Raw genomic sequence first — 13,808 nt, forward strand, 5'->3', positions numbered from 1 at the left:
GGGGATATAAGTACCAAAGAGGCTCTATAGCATCAGTGGTTAGTGAAAAAATTAGGAAGTGATCAGTGTCTGAAACTGAAGCTAGGGAAAAAAAACCTCAGTTATGATAGATGAAATTAGCTGTATAAGTAATCCAAACTCAGAAAAGGCTGCAAACGCACTGCTTTTGTGATTAGAGTGCTTTCCAAGTTTGATCAAAGCACAAGGATATAATCTCAGGAAGACATTCTTGGAATGTGGAGGTATTGTTCAGTAATCAATAGTAGGTAGCATTGTCTAAAAAACACCTACGAATATTAGTTTAGTTGGCTTATAAGTTTATAGCAGAGATTGTTTTTCACTTTTTTTAAAAAAAGATTTTGACAGAGACAGTGAGTGAGGGCATAAGCAGTGGAGAGCGGGAATGGGTGAAGCTGGCTTCCTGCTCTGCAGGAAGTCTGATGCGGGGCTCAATTCCAGGACCCTGGGACCATGACCTGAGCCCAAGGCAGGTGTCCAACTGAGCCACCCAGGTGCCCCCATTTTTCACTTTTCACCCGATGAGTATTCATCAATTATATTTATTGATTCCCTGCTATATCCCAAGAATTTTATTAAGTGCAAAAGTATACAGTGATAAGCCAAACATGATCTTCCCTCAAAGAGCTTATTACATGGAGCATGCATTCTTGATGGGCAAAAACCCTGAGATATTACAATGGTTTGTGGCCCTCCAAAGAGCCACAGTATATAACAGATATATGGGATATCTGTAATTTAAGATCTCATAGGTGTAAGAGGAAGCAATTAGGAAAACTGGCTCCTTAAGGGACTCAGAAGGGAAACTAAGGTTGAGAAAACTGATTTTGAGGAAAAAGACAAGTGAAGACGATGAAAGAGATTAAGAAGGAAAAGGAGAATGGTAAGAGAAATAGGAAAGGAGGAGAGATAAGGAGAAAGTATGTGAAATTTTAAGAGACAAAAATAGTTTTTGTCTGCCACTGAGCCATATGACATATAACTTTTTTTCCTTGACATTCTGAAGTATAAGCATATTTCTCTACATTAGTTCTGGCTCTGGCAACAAAGTATTAAATGTAAAAAGCAATACTGGAATGCCTGCTCTTTATTAAAAGAATTCCCATATCCTAGAGCATTCTTTTCTTGCTCAGATACTCCAAATGTCCTCACTTTTTCTCATTGGAACTTGTGCACAATTTCCTCTTAGGTTCTAAGGACCCCATTATACCAATTACTTGTTATGTGAACTTTGTTAACTCCGTAATAGCAAAGCCTTCAGTTTTATAGCAATTTCTTTCATTTATCTGCCCTAGTAGACAAACCCATTTGTTGTTTGATAGCTTATGAAGCTTTTCTGCAGTTTGGATTTATCCCTCAGGATCATATATCTGCCTTTGCTTTGAATATGGGTGCACTTAGTGCCTTTCTGATTCCTAGTTGGATTTCCAATACTATTTTGAATAAAAGTGGTGAGAGTGGGCAACTTTGTATTGTTCCTGATCTTAGAGGAAAATCTTGCAGCTTTTCACTGTTGAGTATGATGTTAGCTGTGGACTTGTCATATATAGTCTTTATTATGTTGAGGTACATTTTTTATACACCTACTCAGTTGAGATATTATCTTCAGTGTGTTATTGTTCATAACTTGTTATTAACTTGTAGGACTTCTTTATATATTCTTGATACAAGTCCTTTGCTTGATACATATGTGGTGCATACTTCTCAGTCTGTAGTGTAATGCTGTCTTTGAAGAACAGAAATTTAAATTTTGATGAAGTCCAGCTTGACTTCAAGGTTTGAAGTCCAAGTCAATTTTTGCTTTTATGAGTAGTGCCTCTTGTGTCCCATGCAAGAAATATTTGCCTATTCCAAAGTTATAAAGATGATTTTCTGTTTTCTTCTAGACGTTTTACGGTTCTGTGAACCATCTTTAATTTTATATATGGAGTTAAATATATATAAACAAATAGATATCCTTTAAAAAAAAACGAATAGATATCCAATTGTTTTAGCAACATTTTTTTTTTTTAAAAAAACAACAGTAACAACTTTCTTTCACGTTTAATTGCTTTAGTGCCTTAGTCAAAAATGAAATGACTGTATATGTGGGGTTCTATTTGTAGACCTGAATCTACAAGATAGTCTGTTACTGGTTTATTTACCAGCCTACCCTTATATAGTAACAGACTATCTTGCCTACTATAACTTTACAGAAATCTTGTAATCAGGTTGTATAAGACTTTCAACATTGTTCTTTTTACAATATTGTTTTAGCTAGTCTAGGTCCTTCAGCTTTTAAGATAAATTTTAGAATTACTTCATCTATGTCTAAAAAAAACCCCAAACAAACCCAAAGGGAGCCTGCTGGAATTTTGATAGGGATTGGGTTGAATTTACAAATCAAAGGAAAAATGGAAAATGGATAGAGTTTTACTGTCTTAATGATAGGGTTTTACCATCCATGAATATGACATATTTAAGACTTTAAAAATTTCTGTCAGCTATGTTTTATGGTTTTCAATACAGAGATCTTGTACATATTTTGTCATGTTTATTCCTAGGTTTCTGATATTTCTAGATACATTATATAAATGGTATTGTTTTCAGTTTCATTTCCCAATTGTTTGTTGCTGGTGTACAGAAGTAGAATTGATTTTTGTGTATTGACCCTAGATCTTGTGACTTCTAGTAGCTCCTTTGTGTATTACATAGGCTTTTCTATATATACAATCATGTGGTCTGTGACTGCAGTTTTACTTATTTACTTATTCCTAATTTTTTGATATAATCCATATACTATAAAACCCACTTTTCAAGTGTATAATTCAGTGGTTTTAATATATTTGCAAAGTTGTGCAACCTCATCACTAATTCCAAAATATGTAGCTTTTGCTTAGTATATCATGTGTTCAATGTTCATCCAGGTGGTAGCATGTCAGCACATCATTTTTATGGCTGAGTAATATTCCATTGCATAGATACACCAATTTGTTTATTTATTCATTAGTTGATGGGGATTTGGGTTGTTTCTACCTTTTAGTTATTATGAATAGGGTTGCTATGAATATTTGTATGCAAATTTTTGTGTGATCATATGTTTCCAATTCACTTGGGTATATACCTAGGAGTAGAAATGCTGAGTCATATGGTAACTTTATGTTTTAAACTCTTGAGGAACAGCCAAGCTATTCCCAAAGCACCATTTAACATTACCCACCACTGGGGTGTGAGGGTTCCTATTTCTCCACATCCTAACTAATGGTTGTTATTATCCATGCCATCCTAGTGAGTATAAGATGATATCTCATCATGGTTTTGATTTACATTTCCCTAATGACAAATGATGTTGATCATCTTCTATTGTGCTTATTGGCTGTTTATCTTCTCTGGAGAACTCTCTATTCAAATCCTTTGTCCATTTTAAATTGGCTTGTCTTTTTATTGTTGAATTGTAAGAATTCTTTATATATTTTTGAATACAAGTTTCTATCAGATATGATTTTCAAAGTTTCCCCTATTCTGTAGGTTATCTCTTCACTTTATTTTTTTCCCCTCACGTTCTTCCTGTTTATTCCGCATCAGTTACTGTGAAGGATGAAATCTGATCGTGAATAGATTGAAAGAAAATAATGTACAATTTTTTAAAACAGTTTTTATTTAAGTAGTCTCTACACTCAGTGTGGGGCTTGAACTCATGACCCCAAGATGAAGAGTCTCATGCTCATCCAGCTAAGCCAGCCAAGTGCCCTAAAAATATACAATTTCACACAATATCTAGCTATCAACTCGGTAAGGATATGAGTACAACATGATATAGAATACGATGAAGGAAACTGAGCCTGCTAAGGGTTTAGAGCATGGAGAGCTTAAGAACATCATCACTCATGTTAACAAAACCCAAGTGCTTTGAAAAACCAACTCCAGGCCATTCTCAGCTGTCTTTCATTTCAAAGATGAGTTCTGATGTAGAGTGCCATGATTCTGTAGATTTCTGGCTGCTTTCTCTTTGTGGATAAACCACTTTCTCTCTTACTTCTTAAGATGTGCTCACAGGAGCAGTGCAGGCTGCAGAATGAGAGTCCCTCAAGAAGCACAGGTAGGGAGGCAGGACCACAGCAGGATCAGGAGGGTCTTCTGCTATTAACCCACTGGGGAGGGATTAAGGTAGTTGCCTCCTGAACACACAGCCTGGCCTAAGTGGGGCAGCCCATCTCCATCCTCCATCCTCCTTTCTGTCTGTAACACTTGCCATTCTTGCCAGACCTCCCCTCCCCTCAAGGTGAGTTCAGCTTAAAGGCTGAATGTAAAAGTGTGAGTTTGGGGTTTAAGCCACCAGCACACACAGGGTCAACACAGTTAGAGGTCTGGTCCTAGGAGGAGGCTACTACTGCACTCTGGCAACCACAGCACTGAAGAACATGACCCACTGTTGCCAGAAAAGCTGGAAATCTAGATTTGTATATGAGCCCCTGATTCCAAAAGGTTGCAATTTATTCATATTCTAGCAAAAATATTTTCAAGAATAACATAATTGATTAAAAATAAGAGCCTAATCAGGCAGACTGTGGACTGTAGCACCACTAACCCTGCAACCTGCTTGCATCTTGTCTTAATTTCCACATCAAATCTTTGAGGCACATGAATCTGGACTTCTGGGGTCTTAGCTCTTCACAGGACATTTTTTGGATTTTTTTTTTTTAAGCCTAAAAGATAGTAATCTGTTTTCATTTTTGTTCTTCAGGATGTTTTTCAGTCTTAAGCTAAAAGGATACTTAACATGGGGCAGTGCTTCTCTTATGTTAAATTATTCCAGTCACGTATTATTACAAAGATAGCACCATATCAAACTGAATGAGGGAGCCATGAACAAATAGGGTGTGGAGAATTCTGAAAAACCAAAGTAATAACTGAGAAGCTGAGCGGTTTTCCTCCACTGTGTGATGCCCACACTCAGCTGCTCTTCCCTCTTCGGGCAGCTAATAGGACCTGCCTCCCAGCCTTCTTGACCTTTACCACTTGATGTCTCAGCTGATGGAAGCAAGCCCTGGGCCCTGGTACATTGTGTGCACAACTTCTTGGAGTCTGGGGCAGTTGGTTTTGTTTAGCTACTCCTGGCATAGCTCCTGTATGTGGGCACTGGTCTAGGGGCTGCATGGGGATATCAGTGTGTATGCCTTCCATCTGCCATGGCAGCACCTTGTCTGCATGCCCATCCTTGGTCTGGGCTTGGCCTCCGTCATTTAAACATCCTCTGGTCCAGGCAAGCACTGCTACCAAGTGGTATGACAAATTGCCCTTCTTCAGTTTCAGAACTATCCTGGATGTTTTGAAAGCAGTACACAGCAGCAAAGCATAACAGAACCTACCCATTCTTTTCAAAGATAACCTCCTGCAAGTCTTTGTTCCTCGGGATGTGGCAGGTGACTTCCCTCATATCCTCATTAAACAGCTGGTTGGCTGTGTGCCTGAAGATGTGTGCCAGGTACCTGCTGGAGCTGGCTCCATCATGGTGCCTCATCTTTTCCTTCAGGCCTACAAACAGAGTGTACATGGCAGTGTCTTTTCACCAAGAGGTCACTCTCCTCCATTATCTGAAAAATTTCACCTGAGGTTAATATGCAGTCAGCACCCAGGGAACCATGTGAAGCTGTGGGAAAATCTTCTCAGAGGACCTCCAGTTTATTGTTGTAGCAAGGGGCCACAATAACGTGGAAAATCTTGTCTGGGGATAGGTTCTGCCATCTGGCGAAGTAATCCTTCACCAGGGAGCACATGATCTGCTGGGGAGAGTTGGTGGTGTAGAGTTGGAAGGGTGACAAGGGTAGCCCAGCCTATGTTCCGAACATGGGGCCCAGCCTGGACAGGTGGAGGTGAGCTTGGGTAACACTGGCTCTTCCTTATTGTGCTGGTGGCATCAAGGCACAGATCCTTCTGACTCTCCAGGATGCTTAAATCTAGTTATTGCTGTATCAAAGACAGTGCACACCCCCAAGACTTTTGAGGAAGCCACAGAGTCTTCTGAAAGCATCAGTCACACTGAGGTGGAATTAGGCAGCAAAATAAGGCAGAGACTGTGGACACACCAACACTGCCAGAACCTTGTGCCAGAAGATTGATTTGAGAGAGAGAGTTCTTAAGGTTCAGAACTCAAAAGTAGTCCTTGGTGTTCTGCTGGGAAACCTAGATCCCTTTCTCCACAGTCACACAGCTGTCACGCACCAGTTACTCAGAAATGCCTTCGCATCAGCTAACTTATGGAATTTTCTCTTCTTCCACATGTAGTGCACTCACTTCATCTGAAATGGGGAAGGTTGGGGGCCAAGGTTTGGCCTGAGAGGAGCACCAGGAAATGCAGTCTTTTCACTTTCTTGATAGTGTTCTTTGAAGCACAAAATTTTTAAATTTTGGTGAGGCATTGCCATGCCATGAAGATTTATGGCTATGTTTTCTTCTGAGTTTTTAGCTCTTACATTTAGGTCTTTGACGTATCATAACATTTGTATATGTATAGGGATTCAAGTTCATTCTTCTCCATGTTTTCCCAACATCATCACTTTTTGAAAAGACTATTCTTTCCCCTATTGAATTATCTTGGCACCTTTGTCAAAAGTCAATAGACCATAAATATAAAGGTATGGAAGAAAAGGATATATTGTAGGAGCATACAGTCTAGTGACAGAAAGAGGGAATTCTAATGCAGTGTGACAAATACCATGAGAGGTAAACAGCAAACAACAGGAAAGATACACTGTCCAATTTAAGAAGTCAGAATCATGATGTCCAAGTGATGAGTTACATTTGGCTAACTTGAGGTAAATTAATATAATCAAATTTATGGACACTTAAAAAGCCGAGGATTTAGAACTCAGATATAATTATTTCACATTGGTCCTCTACCTATGGGCATCTACAGTCAACTGGCTGCCGTTTCACTGACATATCTTTAATTAAAAATAAAACAAATTTTGGTAAAAATGTTATGTACTTTATTTTAAAAATTCAAATGATTGGGGAATATAAAAATTAGTGAAAGGGAATAAAGGGAAAGGAGAGAAAACAGTGAAAATATCAATGAGGGTGACAAAACATGAGAGACACCTAACTCTGGGAAATGAACAAGGAGTAGTGGAAGGGGAAGTAGGCAGGGGGTTGGGATGACTGGGTGATGGGCACTGAGGGGGGCACTTGGCAGGATGAGCATTGGGTGTTATGCTATATGTTGGCAAATTGAACTCCAATAAATAAAAAAAATAAAAAATAAATAAAATTCAAATGATAAAAAAGTCCAAGAGACAAAATAAAAACCATTTCCATTTTGGGCAACATCTTTCTAGATCTTTTTGTACATTTATATCCACATATATATTTATGCCAAGATGACACTGCTTCTGCTAATTTATATTCTTTTATGGGGGGGGGAACCTATATGTTATTAATGTATTTCATGTGAATATTTTCATCATTGTTTCTGATGGCTTTAGGTATCCCATGTCCACATGCACTGTAATTTAAATAGCATCCTAGTGATGGCACTTTTTTTTGTTGTTGTTTCTAAAAACACCAATTACAAAAAGGGAGTGAGAAATATCCATGTGAACGTTTACTTTGCTTTTTTCCTTAGAATGAATGGACTGGGAAATGAGATTTTGGGGCAAAGACTAATGAAATTTTGGTAAGTAAGACTGTCCCAATTTCAACCTTACCATCAATAGTGCACAATAGCAATTGTAACCACGTATCTCTATGTACCCTGATGGACAAAGAGGATCTGTTTGGAATGTTGAGCATCTTTTCATTTAATTAGATGTTTGTTTTTCTTAGTTTAAAAATGTCCTATTGATTTCCTTTGATGATGTTTTTAAAAATTGATACTTTAAAAAAATTGAAGATTGATTTGAGAGAGAAGAGAGCACATAGCATGCACACACACCCACTAGCATAGGAGAGAGGGGCAGAGGAAAAGGGGGGAAAGTCTTACCAGACTGCACTGAGCACAGAGCAGGATGCAGGGGTGGGTTTCACAATCCTAAAATCATTATGAGCCAAAATAGTCTAAGTTGGATGCTTAACTGACTGAGCAGTCCAGGCGCCCCTTAAAATTGACATTCTATGAGCTCTTTGTATAGCAGAAATATTTTTCTTTCTCTTTCCACATGATACAAATGTATCTTCCATTGGTTCATTATTTGTGTGCAGATTACAATTTGTATAAGATTACAATTTTCATGAGGTTAATTTCTATCAGTTTTTTGTCCATTATGGCTTCTGAGTCTCATTTCATACTTACCAAAGGCCTTTCTCAGCTCAAGATTATAAAGATATTCACCTTGGGCAGCCCCGGTGGCGCAGCGGTTTAGCGCCGCCTGCAGCCCGGGGCGTGATCCTGGGGACCCTGGATCGAGTCCCACGTTGGGCTCTCTGTATGGTGCCTGGTTCTCCCTCTGCCTGTGCCTCTGCCTCTCTCTCTTTGTCTCTGTCTCTATGAATAAATAAAAAATAAATAAAGATGTTCACCTTGATTTTCTTGTAGTATTTTTATGGCTTCATTCTTTACATTTAAGTTTTTGATTCATCTGGTATTTATTTGAGAAAGGAGCTAAAAAGCCTGTCTCCGTTGGTTATTTCTCAGCTAACCTTTTTTTTTTTTTTTTTTTTTTTTAAGATTTTATTTACTCATGAGAAACAGAGAGAGGCAGAGACATAGGCAGAGGGAGAAGCAGGCTCCATGCAGGGAGCCCAACGTGGGACTCGATCCCGGGTCCCCAGGATCACACCCCGGGCCGAAGACAGGTGCTTTTTTTTTTTTCTCACTTGGCAGTGATTTGTAGCATACAGTTTACTGATTACCACCGAGACTTCTGGAGTCCAGGCTTCCTGGCTTCAATACTTACCAGTAACGGCTCTGGGTAAAGTGGTGAAGTCGAGAAAATGATAATAACCCTGCTTTAGGGTCAAATAACATGACATGAAAAAGGGCTCTGGTACTTGATACCCAAGCGCTCAGCAAATGCGAGCTACTTGGCACAGCAGCTGGGCTCTGGATTCTACCTTCCGTTCACTGATCCTGCCTCCCCACGTCTTTGTCATCCATGCGTTGACACTCCACATGGCCCAACTTACAGTCCCATCGAAATGGCTTCTCCTTCCTCCTTTCAGCAGAAGAGGTCCCAACCCAGTTGCCTTTCTAATTGCAACTAGAGCCCGGGTGAGAACTAAGCTGTGCTTGACAAAGCAGGGAGAACCCGAACCCCGAACCAGGACCCTGGGACAAAGGCGGCAAAGAGCGCGCGCTTGTCTTTTACGACGGATCCTTAACGGCTGAAGGCCCGACCTCGTTTCAGCCCTTGGCATGTTAAGGGATGCTCTCAAGAAACTGCTACCTTCTCTTCCAGCTCTGCTTAACGCCCTCAGGACGGCCAGCTCGCGAAGTCCCCCGAGCGGGCCCTGGCTTGAGGCAGCCAGGTGAGCCGTCTGGGGCGGGCCGCGTCCGCCCGGCCAGCTGAGCCGACGGCGCCGCGGGGCCGAGGCCGCAAGGCTGACGGGGCAGCAGGCGCCTCGCGACCCTTAAATGCGCGCGATCCGGGACGAAGGCGGGACGGCGGCGGCAGGGCCTCCCCGGAGCCCTCGAGGGGGGAAGAGTGCGACGGGGGTGCCCGGAGGCCAGGGGGACCGGCCGCCCGCTCCCCCGCGCCCGTCACTCTGCTCGCTGAAGCCAGCGCCGGGTTCCCTCGGGCGCGGGGGAGTCTGCGCGCCGCGAGCCTCCGCCGTGGCGCCCCCGCCGCTCCCGCCGCAGCTCCGCTCGCCTCCTCCCTCTAACGGTCGCGAGTCGCGGCCGGCGTCCGCGGCGTCGGTGACGTCGGCGTGGGGGCGGGACTTCCTGCGTGGCGCGCTCTTAGGACTCGGGACCCGGTGCGCTCCCTGGGCTGGAGGGGCGGCGGGCGGGCCTGTCGGCGGCTCCTGGGCTGCCTCGCTGCCCCGAGAAGGCCCGTCCGCCGAGGCGGCGCGAAGCTGCTCTCCGCCGCCGCCCTTTCCGCCCTCGGAGCTCTCCCGGGATACCTCCGATTTCCCTGGAGTCGCGAGCCCCGGGGCGCGCTCGGCCCTCCTCTTCAGCCCGCGCCGCCGCGGCCGCCGGCCGGGCCCGCACCCCGCAGGGGCGCCGCGTCCCTGCCCCCAGTGCCCGCGGTCGGAGCGGCGCAGGGGTTCCGCGGCGGCAGGCGCGGCCCCGGCCCCGGGCGCCCTGAAGCTTCACGCGTGTGAGTCTGGTACGTGACCTCCTTGGAGGCGGGCGCGGGCTTGTCTCTAGTTTTGGTAAAGCTCCGTCTTCACCTCTTGCCCTTGAATTGTTTTGTTGTTACTTTTCCTGTAGAGGAATTGGAGGGAGAGTTAGAGACGTAGATCGTGAAACCTCTTCTGTGGCCAATTAAGTGCACGTGAAACTCTTTATGGAGGTTTAAAAACATTTTTTTTTTGAAGTTTATGTAAGTTATCTCTGCCCCCCAGTGTGGGGCTGGAACTCCCCACCCGCAGATGAAGAGGACATCAAGAGTGCGTGCTCCTCCTGAGCCAGCCAGGCGCCCCTTTAGGGAGCTTTGGGATGGACCCCGGCGTGATGCTCGTGCAGACACTTTACTAACTGGTTGAACGTGGTACCACCAGTTTAATCTGTGATGGAAAACTGCTACCGTTTTCCATAACCCCGCAGACATTGGCAGTCATCTCAGAGATAACGTCTAGACTGTGTAAATGAATGCCTGGTTTATTTATTTTATTTTTTTAAAAAGAATTATTTATTTATTTGTGATAGACAGAGAGAGAGAGAGAGGCAGAGTGTGTCACAGGCAGAGGGAGAAGCAGGCTCCATGCTGGGAGCCCGACGCGGGACTTGATCCCGGGACTCCAGGATTGCGCCCTGGGCCAAAGGAGGCGCTAAACCGCTGAGCCACCCAGGGATCCCTGAATGCCTGGTTTAAATGGACATATTTTAATGAATCCTTACTGACTAGCTTTTGACCACAATGCATGGCCCCTTAGCTCTTAAAAATGCCACGTATTTTTAGAGTCTTCAGTTACAGTTATATTAGTTGTGATTATGAAGCCGTTTCATTAAAATCTCAGAGGTGTCTAGGACGGCAAGAAACTTGTTCTTGATTTCTTATATATGTTATAGTTGAAAGTGTTTAAGCTAGGAGCACAAAATGCTTGAGTAGGTCTAAAACCAAGTAGGTTGTTAAAGCAGTGCTTCTGTTACCAAGCAACATCTCCGTAAACAAGTCGAATATTCAACTAGAATATAATTAAACGTATCTATCCTACAATTATCTGGATTCAGAATTTTGTAAATTCTTGGGTTTAGCCTGTAGGTGGTTACAGTTAATACACACCTTCTGTACTGCGGTTTGATTTCAAATTCGTTTCGTGTGGAATTACTAGAATGTTTTGAATTTCAGTGTCATACAGGAGTCTCCAGAGAGTTGCAAATGGATTTGAGTTACCCTTTGGTTACTTGGGACAGTGCTTGTCCGGTGTTCTTTTTTTTTGAATATTTTCTAACCAGATGAAGTGTGCAGGTTATATTCAGGAATTTTTCTGATAATAGAATAATACTAATTTAGGATTACATAGCACATTGGGAGGTTGAAACACTGTATCTGCAAGTGGTTTTTAAAGCCCTGGTGGAGCCAATAACCTCACTCTTTCTCCACCCATTGAACCCTTAATGATATAATTTGTATGACTATATGGCATGTAGTTTTCAGAGCATAATTTCATGATTTTTTTTGAGTGCTATAACATGTTAAGTAAGTATGTAAGAAAAGAGGTGAGAACATTTGAGACACTATGAGACTGAAAGACTTCTTTGAAATCAAGCTATTGGTAATGAGAATTGGAACTTGAAATTTAATGTTCTTTACATCATATCTAACTACTTTGCAAAAATCCATTGACTTCATTTTAGTCTCCTCCCCCTTTTTCTTTTCCACATGCTAATATTGAAGTAATGAAATATTCAAGAGTTGGACAAGACAAGAAGAGAAGAAAAATCAAGAATGGCTCATGTTGTGTGATAAATTCTTAGTAATCCAAAGTCAGCATTTTGTCATGGAAAGTTCTAATTCAAGAAGCTTAGAAGAATGAATGAAATGGAATTAAGTCTTTTTTTTTTTTTTAAAGATTTATTTATTAAGATTTTATTTATTTAAAAAAAAAAAAAGATTTTATTTATTTACTCATGAGAGACACACAGAAGCAGAGACGCAGGTAGAGGGAGAAACAAGCTCCCTGTGGGGAGCCTGATGTGGGATTTGATTCCAGGACCCCGGGATCATGACCTGAGCCAAAGGCAAACAGACGCTCAACCACTGAGCCACCCAGGTGCCCGAAATGAAGGACATCTTAACAGAAAGATTAGTTAATTGTCAGAATCCTTTTGTGTGTGTGTGTGTGTGTGTGTGTGTGCGCGCGCGCGCTTTCTCTAGGTACTGCCTCTGCCTAAAGTAAATGAGTTTTATTTTAACTTTGTCATCCATAATATATTACGTTCAGTGATTTTTTTCAAATTGTCTAATCTTTGTGTACTTTTAGAGAATGTGTGCATGTATCTGTAAAAAGTTTCCTGAGGTACTCTTCCCTTCGGACTAGAATTCACATTTCTTAATCAGAGCTCTTCAAAATCTCCTCTCTGCCTTTACCTGTTCATGTTCTTCGTAGGAAAACTATACTGTGTCCAGGCTGATTTCCTCACTATCCTCTAAACCTATTCATGCTGTCATCCTTTCTTCTAAGTCTTCATGTCATTCTTCCTACCTGATTTTTCCCTTCTTTCCTAAAATCTGAATTGTACCTTTTCCATAAAGTTTAACTTCACCATAATCTCTGTAAGGGAGGAAGAGTTCTCTACTCTCTAAGTGTCTAGCTGGCCTACGAATTAAATGACATAGGACACATTGACAGAGAAAAGCACACAATTAAAAAAAAAATTTTTTTTTTTACATGCGCTTGGGGGCCTTCACAGGAGAATGAAGACTCCTGAATGAGAATGAAGTGATGAGAGCAGAAAGCTTTTATACCATTTATTTATTTATTTATTTATTTATTTATTTATTTATTTTTAATTTTTATTTATTTATGAGAGTCACAGAGAGAGAGAGAGAGAGAGAGAGAGAGAGAGGCAGAGACACAGGCAGAGGGAGAAGCAGGCTCCATGCACCGGGAGCCCGACGTGGGATTTGATCCTGGGTCTCCAGGATCGTGCCCTGGGCCAAAGGCAGGCGCCAAACTGCTGCGCCACCCAGGGATCCCCTTTTATATCTTTTAGATAAAGAAACAATAAATTTGTGAAAAAGACAAAGAGATTTCTGCTGAGTAGTAAATTGTGGAGAAGTGACTAGGAAGATAAAGGTTAGTTTAATAAGGCTTGTTTGTACAGATTTCTCAGCTTTGATTCCCCATCTCTGGTGATAAGAATGTTTTCTTTACTCCTGGTACAGGGTTTTTTTTTTTTTTTTTCTTCTGGGATTTTTATCTTCTGTTTTTCAGGAGGAACAAGGAAGGACAGAATGCCCCTTTTGCACCTGTTGTTTCTCAAGTGTCTAACTCAATCAGTACACCAAAATGGCATATTTTAGGGTAATATGTTCTGAACTTCTTCATCTCTGAAATCCTATAGACTGTTTTTATTCATCATACTCATCTGATATTACACTTCATATTGCATTTTATCATTTTTGTGTATATGCTTCACCTTCCTAAGTAGATTGTAAGCTCCTTAGGGTCAGAACACCAGATCTCAATGAGCTGTATCCTTAGTA

At 41.8% G+C, this 13,808-nt stretch overlaps 1 protein-coding gene and 1 pseudogene across 1 annotated transcript in view; one reads left to right on the forward strand and one right to left on the reverse strand.

Moving 5' to 3' along the window:
• Positions 1-5,024: 5,024 nt before the first annotated feature.
• On the reverse strand, positions 5,025-7,037 carry LOC121481006 (annotated as a pseudogene).
• A 2,850-nt stretch (positions 7,038-9,887) lies between these two features.
• The window catches only part of CEP83 (centrosomal protein 83), a 119,191-nt gene continuing 115,270 nt past the window's right edge, over positions 9,888-13,808 (forward strand). The window contains exon 1 of the mRNA XM_041738318.1: positions 9,888-10,262. The gene's annotated coding sequence lies outside the window, so the exon portion shown is untranslated. The remainder of the gene's footprint in view (positions 10,263-13,808) is intronic.

The sequence above is a fragment of the Vulpes lagopus genome, chromosome 23 (genome assembly GCF_018345385.1).
Source record: "Vulpes lagopus strain Blue_001 chromosome 23, ASM1834538v1, whole genome shotgun sequence".
Taxonomy (NCBI): domain Eukaryota; kingdom Metazoa; phylum Chordata; class Mammalia; order Carnivora; family Canidae; genus Vulpes; species Vulpes lagopus.